The sequence below is a fragment of the Humulus lupulus genome, chromosome 8 (genome assembly GCF_963169125.1).
Source record: "Humulus lupulus chromosome 8, drHumLupu1.1, whole genome shotgun sequence".
NCBI classification, from domain to species: Eukaryota; Viridiplantae; Streptophyta; class Magnoliopsida; order Rosales; family Cannabaceae; genus Humulus; species Humulus lupulus.
The window spans coordinates 104308631-104335903 of record NC_084800.1 but is presented as its reverse complement, the minus strand read 5'-3'; the positions used below and the strand labels follow the sequence as shown (position 1 = coordinate 104335903).

General features: G+C 37.3%; 1 long non-coding RNA gene and 2 pseudogenes across 1 annotated transcript; all 3 read left to right on the top strand.

Moving 5' to 3' along the window:
• The first annotated feature begins 8438 nt into the window (after positions 1–8438).
• On the top strand, positions 8439–10820 carry LOC133793990 (uncharacterized). The gene is made up of 3 exons (XR_009875066.1): positions 8439–8529; positions 8637–8687; positions 10708–10820. It is a non-coding gene; the product is annotated as an uncharacterized LOC133793990 (long non-coding RNA).
• Positions 10821–19994: 9174 nt separating this feature from the next.
• On the top strand, positions 19995–24000 carry LOC133795900 (large ribosomal subunit protein uL5m-like; annotated as a pseudogene).
• Positions 24001–24119: 119 nt separating this feature from the next.
• LOC133795899 ((R)-mandelonitrile lyase-like) lies at positions 24120–27064 on the top strand (annotated as a pseudogene).
• Positions 27065–27273: the final 209 nt, after the last annotated feature.

Genomic DNA, 27273 nt, shown 5'->3' with positions numbered 1-27273 from the left:
AGATTGTTTAATTAAGCTTGTTGAATGCTCTGTATCTGGATATTTTCTATATGATATATGCCTGTCTACATTATCTAATTGAAAAGACTTGACTTATGAGTCAATAACGACAATAGTGCGCTGAGTGTTGGTCGAAAGCATTGACTTATAAGTCAAGGGAGAAAATAGCGCACTAAGCACTGGTCGATATGGTTAGGCCTAATCAGGAGTGTATCATACGCTTGTCTGACCCAATGGTCGTGGAAAATTAAGAGCCAGGTACGTTGGGCCAGCTCCAAGGCTGGTTATACAAAGGATAGGGCAATGGGCCTCAGGGTGACTTATTAGTCCTATATCCTAGGTGTGGGCCCTAGTATGATTCATTAATCATGTATTTTGGGCAACGGGCCCCAATATAATTTAGTTAATCATTTAATTAGGGCATCTGGCCCCATATGACACTGTAGTCATTTATATGAATGGTATGCATGCATGAGTAGGGTTATTACTGCTAGGCATGATTATCATGATTTGGTAACGTGTTATTAACTACTTATGAGAATGTTTATGTTATCTTGCTGAGCCTTGGCTCACGGGTGCTATGTGGTGCAGGTAAGGGGAAAGGGGAGGCTGACCAGCCATGAGTTGGAGAGCTTCGGTGACAATGTTTACATATGCACCTGCTTGACCGCCATGGCCAAGGTTTCTCAGAGGAACTAGGGTTAAACCCTATTTTTGTCGCTTAGGTCAGCTGGTTGTAATTTTTGAGTTGTAGTTACCCTTTTGAAACTATAAACAACTTTGTAAACGTTTATTATGGGATCCCATGTACAACTTAACGTTTTAACAAAATAACTATTCCTTTTGACCGAAATTTTAAACCATGAACCGTTAATCACGTTTAGTTGCACTTTTGTGGCCAAATGACTCGTTTATCGAGTTTGGCATTATTTAAAATACATAGTGTAATGGTCTTGGCTAACCAGGGCGTTATAGCACCAGTTTCCTAGCAAACTTTTCCAATCTTTCAATCTTCAAGGCATAATCAGTCACTGAGGCAATGCCTTACTACCTTAGAGTCGTTACCTTGTGATTTTAAAATGTGTCATTAGCTTGCTAATCGAGTTCTTAGATTGAAAAGTGTGATTGAATTGGAATAAAGGATCATTTAATGAAAATTAAGTATAAAATGTTTGGCATCCATTAAAGTTATAAAAGTGACACACTAGAATCCCAAAATACTGTAGAAAAATATATTTACAATTCAAAAGTTACTTTATAGTCAACCTAAGCGACAAATTCAAGTGTTTTTAATATGCCCCTCATACAACCCCGGCTGTGGCGACCAGATAGGCCGAACATGTACGCGCCGGTTCATGCCCTCCAACTCATGCTTGGTCGGCCTTTCCTTTGCCCTTACCTGCACCATAGAGCACCCATGAGCCAAGGCCCAACAAGAAAACTCCACACATACCATATGACAATTCAGTATAAGCACAACTTAAACAGATAACAGACTGTTCACATAACGGCCAATGCCGACCCAGGTGCTTTACCAGGCACTGGGGTCACGGTCTTCATCGAACGGGTGAGTACAAGACCCTATATGACCAGGCCATGGTTAGCAGCATTCAACATGCTTGTTGCCGTTCGACCTGCATTCAGTATGCTTATCGTCGTTCCCGACCTTCACCTATCAATCATAATCATGCAAACATAGCATAACAACTACAGATATTCACACACAACATTCAACACAAATAATCGGGCCATGCCCTGCTCTACGAGCACAAACAATTTTCTTACCTATGTCCTGAACTGATGTACTAGTGTGATCCCGAGCATGATCCCCTAAACCCGAGCCTTGCAGTAAAACCTAGTCATAATGCAATAATAATAATCCATCAAGCCCTAAACCAAATAAGAACTCCAGAATAACATTCTAGCCTTTGGGACCTCGAATTCTACTAAACCGGGTAGTAGACCCTTCCCGAGCCCTTAAATTTGGGTTCCCGAGCTTAAACCACTATTTTTTTCCATACTTCCCTATTTGAGCCGCAGCCCAGTCCCTAAGGGCCACGACACGCTGCAAGTCAGAGAGCCTCGGGGCTCTCTTCTGGAGGACACGGGCTTCGGCGTGCCCTACCTACTCCGCTGGGCCTTGAAAAATTTCAGAGGCTCCCAGCCTCTTCACATACACGGACCGCAGCGCTTGAAGAACAGGGCCGCGACTCGAGCCCAAAACCCATAAATCCTCCATGGATTTCTACGAGCTAAACTCTCAAAAATTCACCTAAATCAAACCTTAAACCTAGAATTATGTCCAAAATTCATATCAACGCAACATCAGCAATATTAATACCCCAAAACTTATCTCTTGAACTCATCAAAACTCAAAATCAGATCCTAAGTTTGAACCTAAACAAAACCTCTAAATCACAACAAAAGAACTCAACAAACTAGTATAAAATCCTTACCTCAATTGATGATCCAACCCTGAGCTAAACCCCAACCACTTCAGGCTTCAATTCCCTTTAAATTCCAAGCTTTCTCCCTTGAATTTTAGCAAAAACTTCCTTAGCCAAAGAAAGAGAACGAGAGTATCGAGAGAGAGAAATAGGAAGGATGAGAGAGTTGTGTTTTTGTCTTATGATTAGTTCTAGAGTTCTAAGGCTAGTTTAAGTCCATCCTCAACTCCCAAAATGTCCAAAATGCCCCTAGGTTTACCCTTAGCCACTTAATGCCTTCAAGGGCAATCCTGTCATTTGGCACCTCCCGGTAATTCCTCGAGTAGTCCTATAAATCCCCAATTAATCCTGACATACTTAAATAACCGCTAAATCACTACCTTTTACCCAGTAATCCCGAAAATTTGCTACATTCCAAAAATATCCCTAGGCTCACCCCGAGTCGGGTTTTCGACCTTGTTGTGACTATTCCGCTATTCCGCTCCCTAGAACCGTCTCGGACCACACATTTCAGATATATCTCCACAATACTGTGGTCTTAAGCACAACACACACATAATCACATTTATGCCCTAAATGAGCCCAAATTACAAATATGCCCTTATTAAGAAGAACAGGCCCACATGTATATTTAATTAACCTAAACATGCATATCTAGTCATATAATCATTTAATTCGAGTAATCACATGCTAATACACATAAATCACAATTAACCATGTAATAATACGTTTAAGCCAATTATTGCCCCCCCCCCCCCCCCCCCCCCCTCCCCCCAGCATGCTAATCAATGTAATAAACATTAGTAGTAGATTTGAGACTTTACAACTATCCCCTCCTTATAGAAATTTTGTCCTCAAAATTTACCTGAATAACTCGGGATATGGATCCTGCATGTCAGACTCAAGCTCCCAAGCTTCTTCTTCTATCTTTCAGTTTCTCCACAACACTTTCACGAAAGCAATGGTCTTGTTCAGCAAGACTTTATCTTTTCGGTCTAGAACTGAACCAGTTTCTCCTCATAAGACAAATCTTGATCCAGCTCCAGGTTTTCATAACTCAGCACATGTAGAATCTGATACATACTTCTGGAGCATGGACACATGAAATACCAAGAGTGTTTGAACGTGATTTCTATTTCTGTCAAGTTACTTAAAGCTCAAGTAACCTTAAGAAAATCCCAAGGCTTGGGGTACCAAAAACGTCCACGAGGGTAAAATAGTCAAAATCCCCATAATTCTCTCATGATCTCACTAACTCCAAATATACCATCAAATGTTCATTCCCACTACCCAATATCCTGGTAATGTACTAAATACCCAAAATACCCCTTGGCTCACCCCGAGTCAAGTATTGGTCCCGTTGTGACTTTCCCGCTAACTTGCTCCCTAGGATCGCCTCAGGCCGAGTAACCCAAATATATCCACATAATAATGTGGTCTCACACATATATCACATTTATGCCAAATATACCCATAACAGGCCAAATTACGAAAATTTCCCTTCAAATAAGAAACGAGCCCACATGCATATTTAATACACCTAAACATACATATCAAGTCATAATATAATAAAACTCACATAATCATATAATGATACACATATATATCACATAAACACATAATTTTCCATAGTTTGCCATCTTGACCCCCTATTCAAGGCCCTAAGACTTATTAGGTAGTTTGGGACCTTACATTTAATATCTATGAATAATACTCCCACTCAATTACACTAATAAATCTCCAAGATGTAAGAATGGGCTAGACCGTAGGGTAAGCTGGTAACGAAAAAGTCAAAAGATTTAAATAATATAATTAGCAAAATATTATCACTCATAATTAAGATCGACTTAACCTATGGTCAACGTTGTGATATTGATTAGATTCGATAACAACGATACTTATTTATCAATCAATAATCAATATCAGTCCTAGCCCGACATAACCAAATACATCTGATTTTATCTACTTGGTCAATGCCTTGGACAAAACATCACACCTCGAGTGTACGTAGATCATATCGTAGATTGCCTAATCAATGAAAATCAAATGCATTGATCTAGTTTTAGGATTCATTCTTTTGAACATATAATTACAACTATAATCTACTGTGACTTAGTCACTATAATTATAACTATCCATATGTTCAAGATTTTATAAATGTTTGTATTATTTCAATAATCATGTAATAAAACAAGCAAGCAACACGATTGTCAAACTAAATGATTTATACTACTTTTATTGACAATATAAAATCACGTTACATGACCGACATGGTTTTATAAGGGCATAAAACCCAACAAACTCCCACTTTCCCTTTTAAAACAAATGAGACATGTTTCTCAAAACCATTCATTCTACATGCCTCACAATTATTCTCTATGCTTATATTTTTGTAAATGGATATGAAAGACTGCCTTCCAATGCTATCTTCATCACCTTCACATCATGCCTTTGCCACACATCCTCAATAATGCGGTGCTTTCTCTCTATATGCTTCTCTCTTTTGTAGCTTCAAGGTTCTTTCGAATTTGCTATTGCCTCATTACTGTCACTAGACAAAATGAGTGGTTTATCCATTTATGGAATAACACCGAGATCCGTATAGAACTTCCTCAGCCAGACTATTTCCTTAGCCACCATAGACGCAGTTATGTACTTAGCTCCCAAGGTGGATTCTGAAATGGCAGATAGCCTAATGCTTCTCCAAATTAAAGCTACTGAGATGACAGACAACCTATCGCTTCTCCAAATCATAGCTCCACCCTCAAGAGTAAACATATTTTTTCAAAAGTAGACTTCCTGTCATCAACATCAGTCTAAAATCTGAATCTGTGTAGCCTAACAGGTTCAAAGATCCACCTCAAAAGACTAACATATAGTCTCTAGTCCATCAAATATACCGACCTCCATCTTTTGTTCATTTCCAAGGTTTTACTGGCACTTGCTCACCACTCCCACAACATAGTAGATCTCCAGTCAAAGCACACAACATAGCATGCATTAGAGTTTTAATTGTAAATGCATAAGGAATTCGTTACATATTTTCTTTCTCTTGAGGGGTCCATGGAGACTGCTGCTTAGAAAAATAAATTCCATGTCAAGACATTAAATCCTTTCTCATAATTTTTTACAGAGTAACGCGAAGCACCTCACCCAAGTAGGTCGCTTGAGTTAGAGCCAAAATTTTGTTATTTCTATCCCTGATGATTTGGATGCCAAGAACACGACTTGCTACAATGAAATCTGGAATTTCGTGTCCAGCGAGTTCTTTATGTCTTATAATTTCTTGACATTGTTTCCAATGAGTAAGATATCATCTACATAAAGGATTAAGAACACCACAATGTCTTTTTCCCTAAGTTGTTAAACACAAGGGTCAACTACATTTTGTTCAAAAACACAGGTCTTAATGTTTGCATTTAAACTTAAGTTCCAGGAGCGCGAAGCTTGTTTAAGTCCATAGATTGACTTACTCAGCTTGCCGACTTTCTTGTCCAACTACTTTAAATCCTTCTGAATGATCCATGTAAATGGTCTCATCAAGATAACAATTAAAATGTTTCTTTGATGTCCATTTTCCTTATCTCTTAATCAAGAGTTGTGGCTATGGATAAGAGTATACTAAATGAATTTTAACATGGCTACTGGAGAAAAATGTTTCTTTAAGTTAACTTTCTTTCTCTGCCACGAGACGAGCCTAAAATGTCTCGACCTCTCCATCAACTCCTCTCTACTTCTTATAGTTCCACTTTCACCCCATGGGCCTAAAGTCCAATGGAACATCTATAAGATCTCAGACAAATTAAGAGTTCTTAGACTCAATTTCCTAGTACTTGGCTTCGAGTCAAAGATCCTTTTTAGACCTACCCATTGCTTGTTTAAAGGCCAACAAATCATTGTTACTTGTGTTCCCAACCAGGTTGTGGGTTCCACTATCCATCTCATAGGTACCGGGTTCCAAGAGACTCTCCCACTATGACGAGGCACCATAACTTTCTGAGTTGGATTAGTGGTTTCTAAATCTACCTTATTTTCATCGACTTGCATGGAACAATAGTTTATCATTTTTTCATTTAATATTATTTTTCTACGAGGCTTGAAATTCATTATGTAGTCGTTATCCAAAAAAGTAGCATTTGTAGAGCCAAACACTTTCTTGTCTACTGGACTATAAAAAAAACCACCTTGAGTACCTTTAGGATAGCCAACAAACAAGCAAACCTCAGTTCGATGTTCTAGCTTTCCTCCCTTTTTCCTCAGGACATAAATAGGACACCCCTAAATTCCTTAATGACGTAAACCAGGTTCACGACCATTCCATGATTCTAGTGGTGTTTTGGAGACAACTTTGAGACGGCACAACATTTAAAAAATTTCACATGCGGTCTAGTTAGTATGTCTCCAGAAAAAATATGGGTAAGAAATCGATAGACTTGAATAGATCATAGAACATACATTTCATAAACATGCGATTCACGCCGCTCAGCAACACCATTCTGTCGCGGAGTCCTTAGGGTAGTTGCTTTAGAAAATTCTCCACGTTCAATAAAATGATCTTGTTTTTTATTATCCAATTATCCTCCACCCCAATCAGATCGCAAGATCTTTGACGTTTTACCTAATATGGTTTTAAAGGCATAGCAATGAATTCTTTGAACTTCTTAAAAAATTCTCATAATTAATATGCTTTAGGTACTTACATGAGTCTCTAGAGAAATCGTCAATGAATGTGACAAAACACTCATAACCACCCTTCGCTTGAACATTCATTTGTCCCCAGACATTTGGATATACTAGCCCTAGTGGTTCTTTGGCCCTTTCTCTTATCATAGAGAATGGATACTTTGTCATTTTGCCCTCGAGATTAGATTCACAAATAGGTAGGTCACCCCAGGTGAGTTCCCTCAAAGACATAGCCTTTGTTATTAGTCTTTGAATCATATCATAGCAAATATGACCAAAGCAAAGATGCCAAAAGTCTGTCATTTCTAACGTTATTGACCTTTTATCGTTTAACGGTCCTAAATTTAGCTATCTTAAACAACTCATTATTTTGTACATAGGGTCCATTAGGTTGCAATAAGTATAGCTCGTTTTCCATACATCCACCCCACAATTTACATCCATTTAAAGAAATAAGATTTTATTACTTGTGAAAGTAACTACAAATCATTGTTGATGTAATAAGTAATTGAAATTAAAATTTCAACTAAAAATCGAAATAAAATAAACATTGTGTAACAAACCAATTTTTTTATTTAAATTTTGTGCTTTATTTTATTTAAGTGTTGTGAATTATTTTATTTATTTGTTTAATTAATTGTTAGAATTTTTTGGTAGAATTTTGTGAATTTAATTGTTAATTGTTTATTTATTTTAATATGTGAATAAATGAGTTTTGGTTGAATGCACTAAGGTGCATGGTAGGTAGTGATGCACCCTAGTTATTGAGTGTGTGCATGTGCATGGTTGCATGGTACACTTGTGTAGAATTTTCTACACACTTTATTATTTCCTTTTATTAGATTTATTTAGATTATTTAATTAAAAAAATAAAAAATAAAAGAAAGGGTAACAAGAAGTAGTGCGGACGGAAAGTGGGAAAGGAGGGAATGAGAGTTGTCCATTTATATTTTTTTCTTCAATCAAATAAATTAGAATTAAAAGAAAATAAGTGCATGTGCATGGTGCACTTATGTAGAATTTTCTACACACTTTATTATTTCCTTTTATTAGATTTATTTAGATTATTTAATTAAAAAAATAAAAAATAAAAGAAAGGGTAACAAGAAGTAGTGTGGACGGCAAGTGGAAAAGGAGGGAATGAGAGTTGTCCATTTATATATTTTTTTCTTCAATCAAATAAATTAGAATTAAAAGAAAATAAGCATAATTAGGAAACTTACCAATTCTTTTCCTTAGGCTATTATGGATAGATTAGAATAAAGAGGGAAGGAAAAAGGAAGAGAGCATTATGCTCATTTAGGATCGTCGGCCTAGAGGGAAGGAGAGAGAGACTAGGCATTTTCTAGAGAGAGAAGAAGAACAAGAAGAAAGAAGAGAGGACCAGATCTCTTTATAGGTAAGGATTATCTTGGTTTGGTTGATTCTTGAGTTTGGATCCTCTCCATGATTTCTAAGTATTTGATTTTCTCTTCTCATGTTCTTGTGGTGTTCTAAAATCCCTAGGATTTGAGCAAGGTGGTGGCCATAGTTGGTTCTAGTGTTCTCTCAAGGAAGGTATTGGATTCCTCCCTCAACCTTGTGTTGATTTTGTTTTCTTGGGGAGATTAAGGATTTGTGAATTGTAATAATATGTTGTTTTGTTTTCCTTTTATTTTGTTGGTGGTATGTTATTTAGATCATGCATGAAGGGTTTTATGGTTTAATGCATGAAGGGGTTTGGTTTTTATTTGCTAAGAATGATGATTGATGATATTATATACTCGTGTATATGTAGGTTTCAGCCTATGCATGTCTAGGGATCCCCTTTGTATTTTGATATTTTTATTGTGTTTTTATGTTAGATCCATGTTCTAGGACCCTATATAATTTTTGGTATAATAAATAATTTGGACTCTTGTTATTGAATCAAGGAAATTTGATGAATATGTTTATGAGATTATGTATCAATAGGTTATTGTATGCATGAATGATGGTAGAAACATGCTAGGATGCATGTGAATGTAAATGAGACATTTGTTTTATATTTATGTTTAATTCACGAGGGTTTTGGCTAAAAGGTTGTAATGCATGATGAGTTGTTTGATTTTGTGTCACCCATGTATATTAGGAACATGTTAGGGTTTGTGAATTAATTTTATAGATTTAAACATGTATGGTAGTGATGTAAATTTTTGTGAAGCCTGATGTAAAAGATGATTTTTTATTTGTTAAGCTTGCTGATTTTGGTGTTTAAATGGTTTAGAATATGATGAAAATAATATTTTTGCAAGTGCTATGATGTTTTTAAGAAATTAAATGAAACTTTAATATACATTAAAATGGTATTTTTATGCAAATAAATAGCTACATATTTTTAGAGAAAATATGAGGTTTGAAATTCAATATGGTGATTTTTGAGAGTGTATATGGTTGCTGGAATTTTCGGTAAAATATTGGAAAGTTTTTTTTAATGAAAGAAAAATTTGTATGTTTGTGAAATAATATAACCCTACGTTATGTCAATATTAAAAATTATATTTTTAAATGTAACCATGAGTGTTCATTTTAATAGATTTGCTTTTTCTTTATTTTAATTAAGAAAAATGTTGAGATTAATTCACTTGTGATTTTTAAATAAATTAAATAGTGGCTGAAAGTTTAGTTTAATAATTTAAGAATAATTATTGGATTATCACTTATGAATTTATTTTACTTAAAATTAAGTCTCTTAAAATAATACAAATAAAATGTATTTTTTTCTCACACCTAAAAATTATATTTTTCTCACACCAAGTTTGTAATTTTATTAATTTAAATTAAATTGTTATTTTCTAAGGAAACATGTTAATTATAAGTATTTCACATTATTTCTAGCCTTTATTATTTTTATGTAATTTAAAAATAAATAATGGAATTATTATATTTTTAAATAGCTAAATAAATTATTTTATGAAATAAAAATAATGTTTTAGATGTTTAATCAACTTGGTGATTTTAAAGAGATAAATAATGGTAATAAAAGTATGTTCTAAATTCTTGTTATGAAAACAATAGAAATAAGCGCGTAGGAATTATCGTTTTTAAACGTCACTTTTTTAACAACGTTCCCGCGTAGGCATGTTGCATGCAAATGCACTATTACGTTAAAAAATATGTTTAATATTCAACCATATGATCTTTCTTTAAAAACCATGCATGTAACATACACATAATTTGCATTATTCTTTTGGTCATTTTATGTGTAATTATGCCTATTTGGAAATTATGAGTAGTTTTCACCATGTGTGCATGGCCCATGCACACATGGGATATATGAGTTGAGCACAAGAAAGTCTTATGTGATGCTAAATAATGTTATTTGATTATAGTATAGGCTCATTGTCAAGTTTGTCAGTTTTGCTTTGCTTGGACCCGAGGGAAGGAAGTTAGATAGAAATTTTGGTTATTCATGCGGTGAATGAAAGATTGGTTGTTATGAATAAGAATGTTATGTATGATGACACATTTTGCGATATGGACTATGAAATGCTATTTTGTGTTGATATGACTGGATTATATGTGATTTGAATGTCGTATGTTATGTAATGGTTGTTAGCGTGATGAACGCGACACAAAAAAAGGGCTTACTAAGGATGTGAAGACGTGACCCGATTTACTAAGGATATATAGACGTAATTCATAGGGTAGACGCGCCAAAGTTATTCAAGGACCAGAGATCCTGTTTACCTCAAGATGTGACATGGACATGATGATGATGATGATGATCACAAGTATATGATGATGATGCTTATGATGATTATGTATATGATGATGATGCTTATGATGATTATGTATATGATGATGATGTTTATGATGATAATGCTTATAATGATTATTCTATGATGATGATGATGATGGTTGTTATGATAAGAATGTTTATGATGTGTAACGATGTATGAATATGAATATGTTTTGTGTGTACACTTGTGTGTTATTTGTGCGTCCTTACTGGGCTTTTAGCTCACCCCCCTTACTTTCCCTTCCAGGTAGCAAATAGGATTTATCTGTGGCATGTGTGGTGATGTGGGAAGTTCCAACGCCGGGGTGTGTATGGCGTGGGGGCAACCTATGGACGAGAAAACGATCAGTTTAATGCCAATTTCTAAAGAATACTGTTATGTTTTTTTTACTTTTTACTTTTAGAACTTATCAGTGGGACTTGAACTTTAATTATTTTTAAAACGTTGCATATATATATATATTTTTAAACTATTGAGCACAACTTGCATGTTTTTAGCAAGGCCCCACTGGGACTTTATAATAAGTGGCTTTTCTTCTATAAACTTATGAGCATGCAAATATTTTACAAAGTGTTAGACTAGGGGGATTTACACATTGTCTTAAAACAATATATTTATTTCCAAAATTCATTCAAGCTTATCATTTTGCCTTGTCTGATACGAACAACCCTTGTCGGATTCCAAGCCGTGGCTTTTTATGTTGGGAATACTTATACATGATCTTTATTATTTTCATGTAGATCTAATATTAAATAAGTTAAAATGAGACAACCTAGAACGTATTTCTAAAATTGAATTCAAAGAGAAATAATGATAAGAATACTTACATTATACGAAGTGGAATAATAGAGTCCTTCCTTCAGTTTCTCTAACCCTTGTATCCTTTTCTATCGTAGAGTATTACCAAGTAACTGAACTGATCTTCAATTTTCTTAACAACCTTCCAAAGTATCCTTAGAATCACCTAGACTAGAGTGGGTGATTCTCAACACATGAGATAGACACAAAGAGAAGAAGAGAAAAAAGAACAATGAAGTTTAAAAAATGACTTATGTTTAGAGAGAATCTAAAACCTATCAGAAAGTTGTGTTTTTAGCTCTCTCTTAGCATTCCTTTTATAGACTCAATTAGACCATTTAATTTAATTAAAAAATCAATAAAATAATAGATAATATCAGCCCTAGGTCTAAATTATCACGGGCTTTATGCCCGTGAATTTTCCCATTTAATTATAAGGCCATTGGACTTAAAATCAAGACCTATATTATTTTCTATTGATTTAATTAATGAAATAATTATTCAAATTATTTATCAAATTAATTATTTATAATTTGAACCTTGATTTAAATTTATTTATTAATTTAGTTACCAATCTCAATTAATAAATCAGCCCTAATTTCTATTTTCTTCTCTAAATTGTATAAGTCTGTGAAACTATCCAAAATTGACCTGGTCAACTTTGATAATTCTAATTGATAATTAAATCAATTAATTGAGACTATCTAGATGATTTTATCCAAGGTACTGTGGGGACTATGGGCCTATGAAATCAAGCTCCAATAAGTTATCATAAATCTAACAAATAAATTTACTAGCTTATTAATTTCTCATGACTCCACTAAAGACTCAGAATTGGACTCTTGAATTCATAGAACGCTCTATAAGCAATATAGATACGTTATTAATTATCCATTGTTACAACCATAATTGTCACTCAATCCTCTATAGACGGTCTACAATGAGATGGGACTATAATATCGTTTTACCCCTCATTGTATTTTATCCTTAAAACACTTAGTTCATTGTCAATGATATTTCAGTAAACTAATATTAATTACTGAAATGAGATCTATATCACTTAGCACCTTGAACCAAACTAAAAGGAAACCATCATTTCACTTCTTCATCAGAAGCTATAGATGTTCATATCTATGATTAACACTCACACACAATTATACTACCAAGTTCCCAAGATGTAAGTATGGGCTAGTCCGTAGGGTAAGCTGGTAATGAACAAGTCAAAGAACTCAAATAATACAATGAGTTAGAATACTAACCACTCAGAATTGAGAGTGAATTGACCTATGGTCAACTATATGATATGACTAGAATAGATAACAACGGTATGTTTACTTATCCTATCTACTGTCAATATCGGTCCAGTCTGATGTAACAAATACATTTGATCTTATCTACTTTGATAATGTTCTGGAAAGAACATAACACTGTAATGTGTAAGTAGATCATGTTGACCCTCAAATTGGTCAACGACACGGAGTCAGATAAACAATATAAAATGGGATGAAAACAAGAAGAAATTAAAATGGAAAGATAAATGACACAAATGATTTATAGTGGTTCGGCCCCAATTGGATGGTAATGACCTACGTCCGCTTAGTGTTCTTATTGATGTAGAATCCCAATACTGTGATCAATGAACTAGGGTTCACGAGTTTCACAAGCCTTGGGAGAGTTACAGCTTTGGTGAATAATCACACTCTAATTTTCTCTCAGGATTCAAAAGATCAAAAAGTCCCCTCCCTTGAGCCCTTTGAGTCTTATTTATAGGCTTAAGAAGGTTACATGGGTTGATGGGCCTTAATTACAATGAAGACTTGCGTATTATTGTAATAAAAGAAAATATAATTAATGCAGATATTATAAGATTGCATATCCAAAAGGAAGTAAATGAAAGTATGCGACCAGACTGGTCGCACCTAAGCATGAGGCTTGATAAATCAATAACTCTCTAGTCGATGGTCGAACAGGATTCATTCACTTGAAACCGCCACGTGCCAGCCACATGTAAGTCAATCCTGCCACGTGCCCCCCAAGTTTATTTTACTGCGACCAGCATAAAGTAAACTTAGGCGACAGTCTTTTTGTATGCCCTATCACATTTTTTAGAGCCGCCCATGCCTTCTCGAAAAAGGCAACCAATCATATCTTTGCGGTTTCCCAAAAGTGGTCTGACGGCTATTACACTTACCCATGCCTTGGAAAGTTACCCCTTTATGATTACCTTGGTAACTGCTCCTCGATCAATATAAATAACCCTCAGAATCATCTTTCACTTTTTACTTTTCACTTTCTCCTCAAGAACACTGAAGAACAAGGCATAGAAAACTTAGAAACCCAGACAACCTTAACGATCCACGAAGTTCTTGCCCAGCCAAATCGACTTAGCGTTTCAGAAACTGGCTCCAATCTTTACCCAAGTAAGTTTAACCACCTTTTCAGTCGTTGAAATACCATAAAATATCTATTTTACATCTGTTTCATATCCTAAGTTCTTGAATGTTCTTGAAAGAAACTGCTTTGGGGTAAATGGGCATATAGATTTTAGCATGATAGGATAAGAAAAAACCACTATACGGGGCTTAGGAATCGGCTTGGAAGTTAGGATTATTGATTTAGGGCGTAAAATCGAAAAAAAAATTCAATTTTTAAGCATGTAGGAAAAACTGGGTTTTTCCTGCCCTTTCAGAGTCGAAAAGTTTTTCCCGAAAAACTTTTACTTCTGCTTTTTAATCCATTTTCCAAACTGTTCGCATAGAATTTAGTGTTTTTGTCAGAATGTTGCTAGTAGTATAAAAGCTTAGATTTTATACACGAGCAACGTTATTCCAACTTTTCCATTTTCTTCGTACTTTGGCCGTAGATTCTCATCTCCCCTTCTCTACTCCCAGATTTTCATTCACGACCCATGGGGAGGTGAGAGGCCGATCGACGATGACTTACTTGCACAGTTACTCGAAGATCAGGAACATCCTTTGCTGCTAATCTCGGAAATTCCTTTTTCTTGTAACCCTTCAGATAAACCTTCGACCAGTCCAAAAAACATGGGTCGAGTAAAATCCACTGCTCAATAGAAAAGGAAGGACAACCTCTCCTTCTGCCAAATAGCCTGCTCCTCAGGCTGAAAATCCCTCAACCAGCCCACATTCTGAAAACACCCCTCAGCCTGGGCTTCAAATGAAAGCCCAACCTCGGGACGTCCTTCGACCAGAGGTCAAATGGTACGTGGTACCTCCTAGAAATAGTACAGCTAGGACGATAGGGAATTATCTAAAAAAGTACGGACTTTCTGGGATTACCCTAAACAAACCTTCCATCGACCAGTGGGCAAACATGCCTGGGTGCACCTACAGCACCTGGTCGAGATACCACATTGAGGCAGGGGCAACCTTGCCTCTTCATCCATTCTTCAAGGGGGTGGGCAACTATTTTGAGGTCGCCCCCTTCCAAATCACCCCAAATGGATATAGAGTGCTCTCTGCTCTCTATATCCTGTACAGCCACAAGAAGTAGCTTGTGCCTACGCCGCATGAGATTTACTTATTTGATCTCAAGTCCAACCCCAATCACAAAAACACGGGGTTCTTCCATTTTTACCGCTAGGAATCTGCTCGCACCTTCCTGAGTGAGATCACCTACAAGTCCAAAGTAGGAAAGTACTTCCTGGAGTAGTTTTTAACAACAGACTTGGTCGCCAACAATCTGGCCTTCACTCAAGGAGGTAATTTCTTTATTCTCTGGTCGTTTAATTTCTTTTATCTTTTCGACATATTCCTTAGAATTTTAATGCCATTCAGGTCCATGGCACTGACCAGCTCTTACTCCAAGGATGGAGGTTTGAGCAGCATCCCTGGCCAACATGACCGACATAGAAAAAAGCGTCAAAGAGCTGGTCACGGAGAATAATCTAAGGCTGGTTGGCCTTTTGGCCCCTCACCAAGATGTGAGGGAGACAACTGCGGGGAGTGCTACCAGTGGAGAAGTTCCTAAGTAGCACCACGATGTGTCACAACCTCCGAGGAGGAAGGAAACAGGGGTGACTATCAGGGAACCCTCCAGAACCCCGTGAGCAGCTGCTGCCCCTGCTCCTTCAGAAAAAGGCAAACAAAAGGTTTTCAAACGCCCATAACCTATTCTTGAATCATCAGATAAGAACGGTACTGACCTTTCGCTCTTAGATAATTTGCCAATTCCCTGTCATTTATTTAAAGGGGACGTCAACTTTAAATACACTCCTATTTTAAATTCAAACTTCTTCAAGCCAGAGAGTGAGTGTAGCAGTAGTACAGTAAATAGTGTGGCGACCAGTAATTGTAGCTCGGGTATCTTACTCATAATTTTCTTGAACTTATTTTCTTGATTTAGTAGATACCTCCATTCACATTATCTAACTGTTCGTTTCTATTTTGCAGGCATGTCAACTGAAGATCAGTTCGACTTATACAGCGAACCCACACCTGATGCTCTCTCGAGCAAGAAAAAAGGGAGTAGGCCACATCGAGGCAAAATCATTAAGAACCCCCCGATGAAAAAAGCTCAGACCAAGGATCCTCTAGTGCAAGTTTCTTCTTGGGAAACCACACCTCCTCTCGCCCCCCTGGACCAGACGTCTCCCCCAGCTTCAGTCGATCAGACTCATCCTGCCGCTCCTGTCGACCAGACACCTCCTGATCAAACAAGAGACACCTTGACGAGCAGCGTGCTTAGCTAGGCCAAGGATAGGATGACAAAAATTTTGAGGCATCGACACAGCCGCGAGGCCATGATTGGCACTGACTCCATGAAGGTTGACCAAATAGTCAACCGTGCGCTAAACGAAATAGCCAGTGTAAGTTGCCATTTCTTGCTGAGATTCATTTGTTTATCCTGTCATTTTCTGCCATCAGTTTAACTTTTGCTCTGATCGCAGGGAATGCTAACTATGACCGCCAGTTGGCGTCGCTCGGGAGCCCTAACTGCTCAGTATGAGAAGAAACTTGACGAGCAACTTAAGGTGTCTATGGAAGGACATGCTGAGGAGCTCAGGGCGGTTGAGGCAAAATATAACGAGAAACTTGAGGCAGCCAAGGTGAAATACTCTGAGCAACTTGAGGCAGCTGAGAAGAAAAATGTTGTCCTGCTCGAGGAGAAGACCACGCTGGCCAAAGAGTTGAAACAACATCAGGCAACCTTGGCCAAGGTCATTGAGACAAAAGAGAAGTACAAGGAGTCTTCTAAACTTAACTACTAGGAAGTCTCTAAACTCAAAGATGACCTAGTCATTAGTAGAAAAGAGACCGAGGAGTTGGAGGAGCGCGTCAAAGAGCTCGAGGAGACCAATGCGAGCAACTTAGAGAGGTATAAGGGTGCCACCTTCAATTGCTTCTACGCGTTCTGGAAACATAACCGCGAGGAAGACTTCAGCTATCTCTTCGAACACCTGAGGAAATCTCAAATAGACAATTTCCTTGCTTGCCTTGAAGAAGAGGAGAGAGTGAAAATATCAACCTCCCCTAAAATCTCCTTGGCTACGGGCATTGATTGTATTGAAGAGGAAGTTGAGGCCTCTGTCGACCAGCAAACTCCTCAGGACCCTCCAACTTCATAATTTTTGTTGTTTTTATTTAATTTTGTAATTTGGGACACACAGACCTCGGTTCATAGTGTTAAGACAATTTAAATGTTTATTGTTGCACGGTCAGCTTTCCTTTTAATAGACAATTACATCTGAGCAGTAACTGCTCACAGTGTAAAGGGTTTTTCTTTTGACATTATAATTTTCTTATTATAACATCTGTTCACATGATCGAACTTAGCATAGCACTTTGGTTTGATTTAATAAGATTTAAACATAATTTTGAAAAATACTCTAAGTACCGTAGCATGCTTTCACTTATTTTGCTCTTGTGTTTACATACCTGTTGATATGCTTTGCTTACTAGATACCTTATATGCCCCCAAGTGATTAAGGAGCTTTAGGTCCTCGATCACTTGCCTTGACCAAGACCTGTTCAAACATTTCTGCTCGTAGTAGAGATGTATAAAAAAAATTATAGCAAAACAACAAATGTAATGAGCAAATACTTGTACTAAATACAATAGTTGGCAAGATTGACTGGTTGTGCACAGTCCCTTTTATTTCTCATAATAAATGGACAATCGTGTATGTACGAGTGATAAAAAATATGATCTTACACTTATAAGCAACGATCAGTCATAAGATTGACTAACCCTTGTTCATAAACTTTTAAAAAGTAAAATTGATACAAGCCAATTCTTTAAGAAGAATTGTTTATAGGTAGTACTTGCGCATGTGTTCTCCATTCCAATAGCGAGGAATGAGATCTCAATTTAAGCGAGCAAGTTTATAAGTGCCTGGATGGAGGTCTTCTTCGATTTGGTATGGTCCTTCCCAGTTAGGCCCGAGTACTCCAACAGATAGATCAGGGGTGTTAAGGAAAACTCTTCTAAGTACCATATCTTCCACATTAAATTTTCTTTCATGTACTTTAGAGTTGAAATACCGGGCGACTTTTTGCTGGTAAGCTGCTACTTGGAGTTGGGCTTGCTCGCGCCTTTCATCGACCAAATCCAAAGATTCCACCAATAATTGGCTATTAGTGTCTTGATCGTATGCCATCTGTCGATGTGATGGCGGATATAATTCAACAGGCAACATAGCCTCATATCCATAAGCCAAGGAAAATGGAGTATGACCTATTGTTGTTTGATGCGACATTCTATACGATCAGAGGACTTTAGGCAACTGTTCTGGCCATGCCCCTTTTGCTTCTTCAAGCCTTTTCTTCAAAGTATCCTTTAGTGTTTTATTGACATCCTCGACTTGTCCGTTTGCCTGTGGATGAGCTACTGAAGAAAAGATTTTAATAATTCCATGTTGTTCGCAAAAATCTGTGAACAGGTCACTATCAAACTAAGTGTCGTTATGTGAGACAATTTTTCTTGGTAATCCATAGCGACACACTATGTTCTTGACTACAAAATCCATCACTTTCTTGGTCGTTATGGTTGCAAGTGGCTCAGCTTCGGCCCACTTCGTGAAGTAATCAACAGCCACCACAGTCTCTTTCCTGTGGGCCACGGACTTTGCATCTGCTTTAGTTCATTGGCGGCTGCTCATGGTATCTTGGAGAATCTCTGATATTTATCGCATTTCCGAACAAAATCCGCAGAGTCTTCATTCATTGTTGGCTAGAAGTATCCTTGCCTTAGGATATTTTTCGATAAACTCTGCCCCCCAGCATGATCTCCACAGAAACCTTCATGGACCTCTTTCATTAATTCTTTGGCCTTTTCTTTTGAGACGCATCTTAGGAGTGGCATTGCGTACCCCCTTTGATATAGAATTCCATCGACCAGGATAAACCAAGCAGCCTGCCTCTAAAGGGCCCTTGCTTTGTTTCTATCCATCGGCAATACTCCATGCGTCAAGTACTCAATGAAAGGTGCCATCCATGTGTCTGCCGCTTGAATTGCCAAAGAAGTTTCTTTTGTGTTAATGCTTGGTGCGGACAGCCGTTCAACAAGCACTATATTCAGCGTGTCTACATCCTTATGAAACATAAAGGAATTCTGATCTAACAACTCATCATTCAGATTTGCATAAAATTCCTTAACTACCCAAGGCACAAACCCATCAAAGTTAGACAAAGAACGTAACCAACCTCTTTCTTCTAAAGTAAGCAAAACCCAAAAAACACGATGGGGAGCAAAGAGAAAATTCTGTTCACTAATAAAGTGATGATGCTCATAAAATTTAATATTTTTCTCATTACCATTAAAACAGAAAGTAAGAGAATGAGCTTTGAAAGAGGAACCTGAAGAATGGACGGGAGCACCTTTGTGCTTAGTGCTTTTGGCAGACAATTCAGGAAATGCAAATGGTGTTGTGCCCTTTGGGTCAGATGTAACAGGTGTGGTTTCTGATGGGTCTACTTCAGATTCAGTCTCCTCCTCCAAATCTTCATGTGGTTCTTCAGGTATTGGATTGGTCAAGGAGGGGTCCAACTTAGGCAATGAGTCTTCCGTTTCAGGAGAGACATCCTCCAAGGAGGTGCAAGGAGGAGGATTGATTTTTGCTTTCAATTTGAATTTGGATAAAGGAGTGGAATGAGAGTTGGAGCTAGTACCTTTTGCTAGATCCACTTTGGTCTTTTTGGTTTTCTTTGATCCAACAACTTTGGATTTGCACTTTCCCTTTGCCTTTGGTGTCATCACATCAGGGGATAATGACAACTCAGAGTCATGAGCAGACCGATCAGTCTCGGCTTTGGTGGAGACAGATTGTGCAGGGCTTGAGGTCAAGATGGGCGTATTTTGGACTGGATCTTCAGGTGAGGCGAGTGGAATTGTCGAGGCTTGGTTTTGTTTCTCATCAAGGTTGGGAAAGGTCACTCCTTTCCTAGTAGCCCTAACTGAAGAAGATCCCTTAGGATCCGGAAGAGCAAGGACCGTCTCCCTTGCTGTGGAGTCAAGGCTACTGGGAATGACGCTGGAACAGGAGGAGTGGCAGAGGGAACCATCTCAGAAACTGTCTCCTTCTAAGACTTCACAAGTTTGGAGGTAGAACCACGACCTAGGGTCTTCATGGTTGCTGAAAGACAAAGAACAACAACAAAAAAAACTAGAACCTTGGAAAAGTGAGTGAGAAAGGGAAAGAAGAACACAAAGAACCAAAGAGCCAAAGGGAATCCAAATAAATAGAGAATTCGGTGAACAAATGAGGCAAGTTCAAAAAAGGGTAACAAAAAAAAAAATGGGTAACCAAATTTAGTGTGATAAATGTCAAAATATCTCCTTTTTTAAAAAAAATATTCTCTCATACCTCAAAATTGGAAACTTTTACAAGATTTTTGAATATAATGAGATAAAACAAATAAAATGTATTTTTTTTTTAAATTTGATTTGTCTTAGTACTCGGTCAAACAAAATTTCTTATTATTATTTTTTTAAAACAAACAATTGCCAAAAATAAAAGGATAAATTGTCATACCATATGTGTCCATGTAAATGCCAAGTCCTGTTCAAAGAAATAAGATAACCATTTCCTTCAAAAATTAGAAAAATAAATTATAATTAAAATACTAAGTGATAATGATAACCATAATTCGAAAAAGAATATACCAATCTCAAAAAATATTTTAATCAATTTATTATGTGTATGAGTCTTACAACATTCTTACACAGTCTAGTCAATAGGCATTTGTGTGTGTATGTGTAATCAATTTGGTGTTTCTTTTTTACCTTTTAAATATAGGGTCATTGCCCATGTTTGGCAATTGTAGCCTATTTCAAATTGTAACCATACTGGAGGCTATAACTCTTATACTGATGGTGGCCCTTTACACTGGTAGAGTATCCTCCAATATAATTGCTAATTACCTGGTACCAACTTACTCAATGTCGGCTTTCACACATTAGTATAGGTAGCTCTTTTCCAGAATGGAGCCTAAAAAAGAAACTGGATTACGGAATGCTCATACTAAAACGGACATAATGATTTGATCAAATATAAATTAGATGGTCTATAATTTTTCAAATATGATTTTCATTCCTCATAAAGTATAAGAATTATAACACTCATTTTCTAGAAATTGAAAAAATATGGTCATTAAATTTCTTCCACACATGACAAGAGATTTACACAATCACTTATGCAAGGCAAGACAATCAATTATTAATGTTGACCCTGATTTTGGTCAACGACGCGGAGTCTAGGAAACGACAGGAAAATGATATAGAGCTTGAAATAATCTAATGGAAAGATAAAGAGCACATAGATTTATAGTGGTTCGGCCCCAGTGATTGGTAATGACCTACGTCCACTTGATACTATTATTAATATTGAGCTCCCAAGGTGTGATCAAAGAACTAGGGTTCCTAAGTTTCACGGACCTTAGAAGAAGAAAAAAATACAACGATGGATAATAGTAATATAATTCTCCAAGAAAAAAGATCAATCCCCTTCCTTGAGCTATCTCTTGTGTATTTATAGGCTTAGGAAGAGTTACATGAATTAGGAAATAATATCTATCCTTAATGATCAGATCTGCAAGTCATAGTGAAGAGATATTCTCGGATATCATCACAACTGTACAGATCTTTACATAAATGAGCGAAATATACGACCAAGCTAGTCGTATATAGAACTTGATCTCTTTGTGTAGAAATAATGCTGGTCGATAGGCGAGCCGTATCTCTGCTACGTGTCCGCCACGTGTCAAAAATCCTTGCCACGTCATCAGCAATTGATTTATGGATAAACAATTGGCAATTTCAAATAAAACAAACCCCCAAGGATTTCCTGAGGGAATCAAATCTGACCGTGTCTAAAGCTTTAGTAAAAATATCTGCAATTTGTTTGTTAGTCTCAACATATTCTAAAATCAGAGTTTTGTTTTCAAAAAATTCCCTAATAAAATCAAGACAAATGTCAATATGTTTGGTGCGAGAGTACTGAACAGGATTTTTGGAGATATTAATAGCGCTTGTATTATCACAAAAAGATGGTTAAAGTTTTAACATCAAATCCATAGTCAGCCAACATTTGTTTCATCCACAAGATTTGAGTACAACAGCTTCCAGCAGCTATGTACTAAACTTCGGTTGTTGAAAAGGAGATGGAGTTTTGCTTTTTACTATGCCAGGAAACCAAATTGTTTCCTAAGTAAAAGGAACCACCACTTGTACTTTTGTGGTCGTCAGTATTTCCTGCCCAATCTACATCACTATAACACACAAGGTTAGAGTTTGTTTCTTTTGAGTACTAAATGCCTAATTCAAGAGTATTATTGATATAACGAATAATTCATTTTATAGCAGTCACATGAGACTCCATGGGGATCCCTTGGAATCGAGCACACACTCCAACACTAAAACATTTTTCATGGGAAATTTTCAAATGTTTTCCCAATCGACATGGTTCACATTTACCAAAATAATATGTACTTAAATTCGGTAAATCGTGAACATGACTCACACTTCCAATTTTTCTCAAATTTTCAAAAACCACATGACCATGTTTTTCATGACACAAATTAGTATCACTCCTTGTGTTTGTGTGACAACTGTGTGATTGAGATAATGTGTAATAATAATCAATAGATTTATAACCCTTAAAAACACAATTTCCATCTTTATCAAGCACAAAACAATTATCATGAGAAAAATTTACAAACAAGTCTTGGTCACAAATTTGACTTATACTAATTAGATTAGTTTTAAGTCCATCAACCAAAAGAACATCGTGCAACCTTGGTATTCCTTCATAATTTAGAGTGCCACTACCAAATACCTTACAAGACTTACCATCTCCAAATGTGACTTCCCCATTTTTCAAAAGTCTTGAAGTCATTGAGTATGCTTTTGTTACTCCTCATATTCCTAGAACAACCACTATCAAAAAACCAAGATTTAGAAGCACATGTTCTAAGACAAGAAAAGGTAGCAAGACATTTGAATTTATTTTTCTTCACCCAAACTTAGGTGGAGTCCTTTTCTTCAAGGGCATTTGTATCAAATTACCATGATGATTAAAGTAATTTTTTTGAAAAAAAATTCATCAAGGTAGAACATTTAGGTCGAATATGACCTTTCACTCCTCAGAAATGGCAAATTGGAATAAAATGACCAGTTTTTTATTTTGGAAATTTCTGGTCTATTTCTCACGTGTTGTGACAGATTGAGAAGATGAGGCCACATGAGTTTGAGTATAGTTCACAATGCTCATTCTATAGATATTGTAAAAGACAACTCATGTTTCCACTCTATTTCATTACGAAGATGTATCACGTCAGGATCTGTTGTTCAAACCAAAGCACACGAACGTTATGGAAGTTCCTGGATCATGTGAAATAAGAGTAGTGCCAAAGGCACCCTATGATTTCATAATCAAAAATGGAAAATTTTCTATGGAGATTCTACGCTATCAGAAATTCATACAAACACAAAGGGGTTCGACAAGGAAGTCTTTTCGATCTAATCCATTCTTGGGGTCAAATAAAGACAAAGGATATGTCAGTGACCTAGCATGACAAAGCACTCTTCGAGGGCATGGTATGTCTAATTTTTCGGTTAGAATCTCGACAATAATGTCTCTATTAGATTCTCTGGACGAAATATGGGAAAACACCATTCAATTCTCGATGGAAACAGAGTTTTGCAAATTCTCCCTGGAATTGAAAGATCATTTCGAGATTTTCGAACATATTTGACGGTTCAATGTGACTATTGTAACTTTGGCCAACACACAAGATGAGACTTTACCACCGTGGAGCAACTTTTTGCAAAAATATGAGGGGAAAACTCGATAAGATGTCGGAGAAATGAAATATACGAGATCACAAACGTAGATTGCTCACGGCTAAATATGAATTGAGACGAAAGAAAGCTTTATAAAGCCTTTTGTAAAGATCCTGAACCTCCTAGTGATATGCGGGACAAACATCACTATAAGTTGTCCAAGTTGCCAAGAAATAGTTCCTTTGCACGAGTAAGAAACCGATGTATTTTCACGGAACGAGGGCGCCCTTGTTCCGTACATGAGTTCTTTCTAATTTATCGTATCATTTTTTTTGGATCAGCATCTTGAGGTTTTTTGATGGGCATAAAGAAATTGTCTTGGTAGCAACCACCAAACCAATAGAGAAAGTGTTGCAGCAGGTCCACAAGCAAGGTAAGTAGGTCCATTACCAGTCGAGCCAGCTCCAGACCGAAAAGACCTAGCGGAGTAATTAATCCCTGATCTTGGATCGCAAATGCTAACAGGGTGGGAATCAAAGTGGGAAACCTCTCTCCCACCTGCGTCTTTCTCCTGTCAAGTATGCTCCCCAGACATAGACTACATCTAGGGTAGTACTCTTGGAAAGATAGAATATCACTGCGTGAACATAACATTAAGTTACAAATCTAACTCCCAAAGTAAGGCGAAGAACTGTTGTTCATTAGAGCATCGGAGTGTGGAGGTTGTTCCCATCATTGAAGTCAGAGTGTGGGACTCAGCCTTCCGAATGATAAAGACAAAAAAAAAGTGCTTACTTTCGTTGGAAAAATCAACACTCATATTGACTTTCTCTCGCCCTACTTATAAGGATAGATAGAAAAGGTTGGAGATACTTTATGAAATTCTCTCCTTTCTAAAGTTGCGCAAGGATGCCCCCCCCCCCCCCCCCCCCCAAGAACAAAGCCCCACCAATTTTTCCCCCTTTAATGAAAGATCCTCGCCCCACTTCCTATTCATTTGTTGGTCGAGACCCGAAGGCCTTTTTTTCTCAAGAGGTTATTTCGAGAATCAACCAACTGAAAAATCAATTTCCCAGGTGACTCATAGCCTCCCTCTCGCCAAAATGAAGGATGAATTAAATCTATAAGCTTTTCGATTGATTCAAGGCCCAGTGAAGCAATATTCAATCAAGGCAAGGTCTCTTGAATCTGATGCTAAGTCATCCTATTCAAATTTAGTTATGACAATGGAACAGGAAAAGTTTTCAGATGATATGGACCCCCAAGAGATGAGCGAGAACCTCCAATTGCTTAGGGCTCGCACTCTGTCCCGCTTGGTGGACGAAATCTTCTCCCCTTTTAGAATTTTTTCTCCCACACACATTTGTCGTCTTTCATCGAGAGGAAAGAAGAATATTCCAAATATATAAATATAAAATTATATTTATATATAATAATTTATATAATAGTAAGAAGGGCCCTATAACGCTAAAAAGGCGGGGGAACAAGAGTTATCACGATAGGAAAGAGAAAAATGGCTCTAAGGGACCAACGATTCTCTCGTCTTAAATAACCTATATCCTCCATACTTGATCATCATTTGATAGATTATCCAACCCTGAGCAATCTTAGTTATTGGTGGGGGTTCGGTCCCTTAGTTGGTATTTGTTTAGCCATTTAGATAGTGACTGACATTTTTTTAGCTATGCATCACACACCTTATGTGGATTTAGCTTTCAACAGCATAGAACACGTTATGAGAGATGTTGAAGGGGTTGGTTGCTCTATTATATGCATGCTAATGGGAAAGTATGTTTCTCATGGTTCACCTTCATATTTTTCGTGGTCTATATCATGCGAGTTATAGCTGTCCTAGGGAATTTGTTCGGTGTCTCGGAGTTATAATCTTCCTATTAATGATTGTGATAACTTTTACAGGATACGTACTACCTTAGGGTCAGATGAGCTTTTGGGGAGCTACATTAATTACAAGCTTAGCGCATGCCATACCTGTGGTAGGTTATTAGTAATTCATTGCATATGTGAGGTAGTAGTCTGTTCAAGAGTGGGTTGAGAGGGCTACCGTCTTTAGGTCGAAGCTCCAGAATTGGCAATCGGCAGTCAGCGACGAGCTATTGGAAGCCGGTGTTAATCCCTATAATGGGTTTACTTTGGATCATTCAGTGGGTACCAAGATTGGTGGTTCGACATTCAACAGTTGTAGTCATAGACACAATGCTGCTAATCTCCTCCACTATGTGAAAGAATTATTTTAGCCTCTCCTTCACCTTATTCTTGATCAAAGAAATTGACAATTAGGGTAGTTTTTCGTAACCAAACAGGGCGATACCACCATGCAATGGTGCGTGAAAAGGGAGAGGTGAGGCTATGTGTTGTGGCTCTCAGAAGCCCACAACTTCTGCTTCTGAGTGGCATTGGACCGAGGTCTTACCTCTGATCGTGGGGAATTCCAGTGGCTCATCACTGGCCTTATGTCGGAAAGTTCCTCTATGATAATCCCCGAAATGGCATCTCAATTGTACCCCTAATGCCATTGGAGCACTCTCTGATACAAGTCGTGGGCATAATCAATTCAAGGGCTTACCTTGAAACAACTTCCAATGTCATACCTTTTACCTCCCTTGCTCGCTCTATTTTCATTTGGAACCCAACTTCATCACTGTATCTCATTGTGGCCACCCTGATGGAAAATATTATTGGGCCACTCTCCACAGGTTCACTACCATTGGCATCTACGGATGTCAAGGTTAACCCAATTGTCTGGTTTGACTACTTTAGTAATTCGGGTGATGTGGAGTGATGTGTGAATGGCACCCGCAAGATTGGTGATGTATTAAGGAGTCGTTTCATGGAGGATTTCAAATTCAGGAAATGGTTTGGGGGCCAAGATTTTAGATATGTGGGGCCCGCATAGCCCATTGATCAATAAAATGATCGGCTGATGGGAGAGTTTTGTCCTCGCACAGTGAGTACTATATGGCAGTACCATGGTGGATGCCTTGTGGGCAAGGTAGTTGATGGCAATTTCAGGGTTATTGGGATTGATGCTCTCCGAGTTGTTGATAGTTCGATATTCACTGTATCACCCGGTTGTTATAACTCACCCAAGCTACTCTTTTAATGATTGGACGGTAAGTGTTTGTTGTTATCTGAATGCTTGAGTGTTGCAGGATTGATGACTGTGAGTGTAGAGTCGAAGAACTTTACTTAGCTAGTTAGATAGTAGTAGTAATAGTAATAGCTAGTAATAGTTGTAGTATTTTTATTACTGTGGATTTTGGTTCAAGCCGGGACTTAGTTGGACACTCGTAGAAACACTTGTAGATTTTATAAGTTTAACCTAT